General features: G+C 46.5%; 1 pseudogene; it reads right to left on the bottom strand.

The window, feature by feature from the left end:
* Nucleotides 1-973: 973 nt before the first annotated feature.
* LOC132892130 (uncharacterized) lies at nt 974-3,901 on the bottom strand (annotated as a pseudogene).
* Between the last annotated feature and the right edge of the window lie 4,171 nt (nt 3,902-8,072).

The following is an 8,072-nucleotide window of genomic DNA, read 5'->3' as shown; positions in this document are numbered from 1 at the left end:
AACTTCTCTCCTTGCTGCCTTTATCTTGGCCTCTAATCATCTCTTCCATGGTGGATACTGTTTGTTATGTCCCAAGCCCACCTTGTGTCCAAGCATCTCCATGATTACTGTTGCTGTACTGTGTATCAGCTTGTTGGTCTCAGTGATGGTTCTTGTGGAGATTGTCTTCAGAGCAGCATTCACATCTACTAGTAGATCTTCTGAAGGTACTTGGCAACTCAGCTTCGGTATTCGTCGGGGGCTCCAGGTTTCCAGTTGGGTCACGATCTTCCTTCTCAGGTCAGCAGCTCTTGTGTTGAGGCTGTTAGCTGTTGGGGCTTGGTACCCAATCTCTGGTTGTGGGGATGATGACATCTCCCCGCTGACCTGTCTTCCTGGCTCCCCCTTGCCGTAGCATCGTTGTTGTATTTCATTAATCTCTAGTTGTGATAGCAGATTTCGATTATGGATGTTGGAACACTGGGCTAATAGCTGTTTCTTTGTTAGCCTTGATTGTGGGTTTCGAAGTATCCAATTTCGAAGTATCCAATGGTCCCACATTCGCTGCATGTATCCCCCCTCTCTGGGATTGCTTGTATAGTAGCATTCCAGCAAATCCGTATTTTCTGTCCTCGTCACGGAAATTCTGTAGCCCATTTCTCATCAGTTTGCCCTGGTTCCCTAGCAACTGACGCAGACCTTGTTGACCCGAGCGACGTCTGAGCTGGTATGACTCTATCAGTTATGTTTTCACTCATTCCTGAGGTAGGCTGATATATCATGAGGGGTTTTGCCTAAGGACCCTTACTGGATGATGTTTTTGCCCCGACCGGGATTCAAACCCCGATCTCCTGCGTCGTAGTCAGTGAGCGTTACCACTGTACTATCCAGCTGATATATATATATATATATATTACTGAGATACACCTTATGGTGCAACCTGGACACATCTTCAGTGATGTGCCTGGGGTCACTGGGTGTTTCGGGTCTAACATCAGACACCCTCACCTGGGTGACCCAGCCAGGGGTGATCAGGCCCCGGCTTGTGTCCAGGTAGCACACTATGCCACTCATCTCCCCTCCTCAACCAGAGCCAACGTGAAGCCTTTTCAGCAGCTTCCATGATGTTCTTCATGGCTCTTTGCCTGTGCAGTCTGCAGATCCCTAGGAGTCCCAGGACCCGATGTAAAGACTGGCCTGCAAAGCCCCTGCAGCCCACTTCAATAGGCTCACAGCGGGCCTTCCACGCATTCCTCTGACACTCCTCCACCAGGTCAGTGTACTTGGCCTTCTTTCGTTCTTGAGCCTCCTCCATCCTATCTTCCCAGGAGATAGTTCGCTCAAGTAGCACCACCTGTTTGCTTGCTTCTGACATCAAGACCATGTCTGGCCAGAGTGTTGATGCTGCAATAATGTCCAGGAATATCAACTGCCTCCCAAGATCAACCAGTAATTGCCAGTCCCTTGCTGTTACAAGCAGCCCCCCCTGGGTTTTCTTTGGGGGCTGGGGCTTCTCACCTGCTCAAACAAAGGTGATGGTACACTTGGAGGGATTTTGTCACTTGCTGTTGTTGATGCCAGTGCAGATGGTATCTGCTACTGCCCGCAGAACCTGGCCATGCTGCCAACGATAACGACCATCTCCCAAGGCCTTTGAGCAGCAGCTGAGGATGTGTTCTAAAGATCCCCTTTTCTGGAAGAGCTGACAAGCAGGTGAATCCACCAGGCCCCAGGTGAACAGATTGGCAGGGCCCAGGAGGACGTCATACACTGACTGGACTAAGAACTTGAAGTGGTATGGCTCCACCTTCCAGAGTTCTGCCCAGGTGATCTTACGTCCAGCCATATGCTCCCACTTGGTCCAGTCCCCCTGCTTGGACATGCCCACCATTCTGCTAAAGCGAGCCTCCTCCACCTCGGCACATACCTCTTCCTGGATCAGCTTCCGCTTCTCCTTTCCGCTGGCTTTGCTGTAGCTAATTTTTGAATTGTTACCCAGCCCAGCCCGACCAGTAGCCACCATGCCCACCAGGGTGCTGTATCGCAACCTTGCCTCTGCCCATTCCACTGCATCCTGGGCGCCCCACTTCCGTCCTGTTCTGACCTCTACACCTGCTGAGGAGACCTTGGTGTAGGCAGAATCTCTGTAGAGCAGGACTTCTCTGGTTTGAGTGACCTTTAACTCCTCTGTCAGACTGCTGAATGGAAGCTGCAGCTTGTTGTTGTGCCCAAAGAGTGCAATGCTGCTTAGGCTCCATGGCAGGCCCAGCCACCTATGTAGGAACTGACTAATCTTCCTCTCAAAGCCCTCCACAATGGTAATAGGGACTTCATAGACTTGCAGTGGCCAGAGGAGGCGAGTCAGGATGCCATGCTGATAGATCCAGGCCTTAAACTTTCCAGGGAGCCCAGACTTGTCCACAGCCCAGAGCCACGTGTTGAGGTCATCCCTGGTACCCTGGCGTGCTACGGTGTCCTTCAGGTTGCTAGTGAAAAGCTTGCCAAGGCTCTTCACTGGCTTTTCTGACACTGATGGAATCTGCGTGTCTCCCAGGGTGAAGCAGAACCAATCAGTCACTCTCCCTTTCCTCAAGACTAAGGACCTGGACTTCACCGGCTTGAAGCTCATTCTTGCCCATATCATGAGCCGTTCGAGGCCTTGAAGAAGCCATCTGCATCCAGGCACTGATGTTGTAGTTACTGTGAGATTGTCCATAAATGCTCTAATCGGGGGTTGTCAGGTGCCAGATCTGGTCAAAGGACCTCTGCACTCCACTTCTGCCAACTTCACAAGCATGTTCATGGCCAATGCAAACAGGGACACAGAGATTGTGCAGCCAGTGATGATACCCTTCTCTAGATGATGCCACTCTGATGTTGAGGTCCTAGAGGACACCCTTAAACTGAAGTTGTTATAATAGTCAAGGATGAGGTTCTGTACCTTCTCTGGGACGTGGTATCTGCTCAGGGCCAGCTCCACCAGCTTGTGTGGTGTCGATCCATAAGCATTGGCAAGGTCGAGCCACACCACTGCTAGGTCCTCCTTGCTGTCCCGTGCCTCACGGATCAGTTGAGTCACCACACCTATGTGCTCAATACACCCTGGAATGCCTGGAAATCCTCCCTTCTGCACCGAGGTATCAATGTAGGTGTTCTTCAGGAGAAATACCATGAGGCAATTGGCAATGATTTTGAAGGTCTTGCACTCAACACTGAGAGAGATTGTCCTGAACTGCTTGATGTTGCTAGCATTCTCCTCCTTGGGAATCCACACGCCCTCTGCATATCTCCACTGCTGAGGTACCTTCCCTTTCCTCCAGATGACTCTGTAGATCTTCCAAAGATGTTCCAAAAGCCTAGGGCAGTTCTTGAAGACCTTATATGGTACTCCACTGGGGTCTGGTGCTGACGCTGTTCTGGCAGATTTCATGATCTCTCTGACCTCCTTGAGGGTGGGTTCATTGATGTTAAACAGGGTCCTGGGTTCAGGTGGACATATGAGAGCTGCACAGGGGCTAAGGTCTTGCTCTCTCATGCTGTCGCTGTAGCTGTTACTGAGGTAGCAGTTGATGTCCTCCTCGGAACATGTGAATTGGCCACTGCGTTTCTCTCCCAGCAACTTCTTTGTAAACCTGAATGGATTGGCAATGAAGGCGCTACGCTTGAGGGCCCTCTCCTTGCCTTTCTTCCTATGCCACTCAGCATGGCAAAGTGCGGTTAACCTTCTCTGCATCACACCTCTAAGTTCTGCTAGGGCTGCCTTCTCTTGCTCACTTGCCTTCTCATACTGTCTCCTGAGTATCCATAGCTCTTTTCTGAGTTGGGCGATCTTTACTTCTCGTCGGTTTGGAATAGGTGCTGCAGTTGTAGTCTTGGTGGCACGTTGTTCCTTAATACCAAACTTGTCCGATGCAATGCTCATTATGAAACTGCTCACTGTCCGGAGCCTCTGGTCCACATCTCCCTTGGCTGTTACTAAAAGGGCTGTATCAACATCTACATCAAACTGGCGCCACTCTGACTCTTTATTGGCAGTGGGCCACAAAATCCGACGATGTTCTTATGGTCTGCTTTGGGGTATAGGTTTTGGTACTTGGAGGTTCTGGCCACTGTGGGGTTTGTCTGGGCCTGGCTCCTCCTCCATCTCACCAGATGCTGTATCAAGTACTGGCACTGTGCATTGCACCACTAGCCTCCTCATGCAGCCCATCTTGGTCTGATGTATCTTCAGACCTGTCAGGTTTTTGCAGACCTTGCCACATCTGCAGGCTGCACTCATAGTCGATTGAACGTTCGCGTGGGTCGTTACCAGAATATCCATCTGTTCAGGGCGCTCATCCTCCCCCGCCTCTCGGGTGCCCCGGGGGTATTTTTCCTTAGGGTTCTTCGTAGCATATGTTGGATGCTCCCTTTCAAGAGCTGCAGCTCGGCTTGCTAACCCTCCCTGCCCCCGGGTGCCGTCTCTCCGAACTGTCCAGTGTCTCTCTAGTTGTCACCTCACTTTTGAGGTTGTCATCCAGCCTTTTCCTGGAAGTCAATGGTGCTGCCATACTGGATTAGTACTGAGATACACCTTATGGTGCAACCTGGCCACATCTTCAGTGATGTGCCCGGGGTAACTGGGTGTTTCTGGTCTAACATCAGGCACCCTCACCCGGGTGACCCAGCCAGGGGTGATCAGGCCCCGGCTTGTGTCCAGGTAGCGCACTACGCCACTCATATATATATATATATATATATATATATATATATATATATATATATATATATATATATATATATACACACACACACACACACACACACACAGAGTGTATATATACAGTACAAATCAAAGGTTTATATACCCCTACTCATTCATAAGTTTTTCTGTATTTTGATAATTGTTCTCCATGCAGAAAATACTCAAGATATCAAAACTATGAAATAACATATGGAATTATGTGGCAAACAAGAAAAGTGCTAAACAAAATATGTTTCATATTTTAGATTCTTCAAAATAGTCCCCGTTTACCTTGATGATGCTTTGCACACTATTGGCATTATCTTCCAGCTTCATGAGGTAGTCACCTGGAATGCTTTTCAATTCACAAGTGTGCTTCATCAAAAGTTAATTAGTGTAATTTCTTGCCTTCTTAATGCATTTTAGATCAAACAGTAAATAGTAAATAATAATCATACAGTAAATAGCCCTATTCCACAACTGGAGCAATACATATTATGTCCAGAACCACTCAACTAAGTAAAGAGAAACAACATCCATCATTACTTTAAGACATGAAGTGTCTTAATTCATAATGATAAAGAAAAAAAATGAAGACTTTAAATAATCATGATCATCCAACTAATTTTAAAAGTTTATTTTTTAAATGTAATACTGTTTTGCTGGCAGCTTGTTACCAAACCTATACATCACGTATTGTGGAAATGTCTTGAAATATCATGATATATTTTTGTCCTATGACCCTCCCTTGTTTCTGCTGTCTGTTCATAGTTTGTTGCTTTTTTTCTGTATGAAGCACACTGCTCTTTTACATCTATTTCTTACTTTCACTATTTCTACTCATCTTTCTTGTGCCACTTCTCTCACTCTCCTCTTTCCCTTTCTCTCATTGAGAAAGCAACCCTACTCCACTCCACATTTCTCCCCAGAAAATAAAAGCGATAAAGCTCCTGCTCTGACAGAGACAGATGTCCAACATGCTTCACTCTGATTGGATATTGAGAACACTGTGAGAGAAAGCGAGCGCGCACACGCACACACCCACCCACAGATACACGCACGTCGCTGGGGTAGAAGATATTCTCCGCAGGATCTGCAGGCCCATTCGTTACTGACAAGCCCTGTCTTGGTCAAGACTGTGTGTGTTGAACAGACTCATAGCATGCAGGTCACATTGAGAACAAGACGAGCACAGCACTCCTTCAAAGCCTGGGCGTGTGTGTGTGTGGAGCTGTAACACTGGGCTAGTGGGGCCATCACTCAAAACGTCCATTATAATAGCTCCGGTGTTGCATTTAAAATTTCCATTTAGAGCTTAGCAATGGGGCTAGCAGCACAATTGATGTCCCCTATAAATCAACTACATACTTGCTTTCATGCCAACTATTAATATAATATCAAATTACTACTTTAAATACTGTGGAGAATGTTGTATATCATTTGGAAAAAAAATCCCAGGTGGATGATAATTAATGCAGTTTCTTAAAAAAAAATCATACTGCTGATGATGTTGAAATCCCTGAAAGAACTCATAGGGCACTCTTATGGAGTTATTATGAAGTTGAGAATGTGTGACGGATTAATTCAGCGTTCTTAACTCCCACTGAAGGACTGCATCATGACATGGATCACTAGGCAGCTTAGCGTTTTTTTTTTTTTTCCCCATGCTAACAGACCTGATTCAGCTCAGCAGCTAATTATCGAGCCTTTCATCAGTTGAAATGGGTGCACTGGAGCACAAAAAGCATAGGACGAGTTATTCTGCTGCGAGCGGTACGACACTGATTCTGTGCAAGATATACTGATAATATCAGAACAGTTGTAGTGTTGTAGTCTAGACTGTTTCCTGTCATAAAGGATCAATCTGAAGTGAATTTAATTAAACTTTGGGCACTCTCTGATAGATAGAGGTGTCAGGCTTTGCAATTACCTAAAGTATTGAATAAACATAGTATCAATACTGTAATATACTGCTGTACAAATTCCATTCATCCATTATCTGTAGCCGCTTATCCTGTGCAGGGTTACAGGCAAGCTGTAGCCTATCCCAGCTGACTATGGGCGAGAGGCGCGGTACACCCTGGACAAGTCGCCAGATCATTGCAAGGCTGACACATAGAGACAAAATACCATTCACACTCACATTCATGGTCAATTTAGAGCCACTGATTAGCCTAACCTGCGTGTCTTTGGACTGTGGGGGAAACTGGAGCACCTGGAGGAAACCCACACAGACACAGGGAAAACATGCAAACTCCACACAGAAAGGCCCCCGTCAGCTATTGGGCTCAAACCCAGAACCTTCTTGCTGTGAGGCAACAGTGCTAACCACTACACCACCATGCCACCCCGCTGTACAAAATCTCATTACGAAATCTAATATAGGAGTTGAGAGAGCAGCAGTAAAGACTACAAAAATAGGTTTTTGACAAAAATCAGGTTTTTGTGTTAGTAATATACAGTGTCAGTCAAAAGTTTGGACACACCTTCTAATTCAATGTTTTTTTTTTCTTTATTTTTATTAAATACATGTCTTAAAGTAATGATCGATGCTGTTTCTCTTTACTTGGTTGAGCGATTCTTGATGGATTACTATCCATCCATCCATTATCTGTAGCCACTTATCCTGTACAGGGTTGCAGGCAAGCTGGAGCCTATCCCAGCTGACTATGGGCAAGAGGCGGGGTCCATGGCACCCTGGACAAGTCACCAGATCATCGCAGGGCTGGCACATAAAGACAGACAACCATTCACACTCACATTCACACCTATGGTCAATTTAGAGCCACCAATTAACCTAACCTGCATGTCTTTGGACTGTGGGGGAAACCGGAGCACCCAGCAGAAACCCATACAGACATGAGGAGAACATGCAAACTCCACACAGAAAGGCCCTCGTTGGCCACTGGGCTTGGACCCAGGACCTTCTTGCTGTGAGGTGACCATGCTGACCACTACACTACCATGCTGCCCTTGGATTACTACAGTTGTGTAATAGGGTTATTTATATATGTATTTTTTACTATTTACTATTTAATGTTTGATCTCAAGCACATTAAGAAGGCAATAAATGAATACTAAACTAATGATCATAATGTCTGTCTCACTGTTGCCTTGCTGTGGGGGGAGAGTAAAGGCTAGCTCATCTGGTCTGATCCCACAGAACAGCTACTGTAGCACAAATTGTTGAAAAAGTTAATGCTGGCTATAACAGAAAGGATCAGAGCACACAGTGTATCGGAGTTTGCTGTGCATGGGGTTGCCTAGCTGCAGACCAGTCAGAGTGCCCATGCTAATCCCTGTCTACCACTGAAAGCATCTACAATGGGAACATGAGCATCAGAACTGGACCATGGTGCAATGGAAGAAA

Source organism: Neoarius graeffei, chromosome 9 (genome assembly GCF_027579695.1).
Source record: "Neoarius graeffei isolate fNeoGra1 chromosome 9, fNeoGra1.pri, whole genome shotgun sequence".
NCBI lineage: Eukaryota > Metazoa > Chordata > Actinopteri > Siluriformes > Ariidae > Neoarius > Neoarius graeffei.
This window is presented reverse-complemented; position numbering and strand designations above follow the sequence as displayed.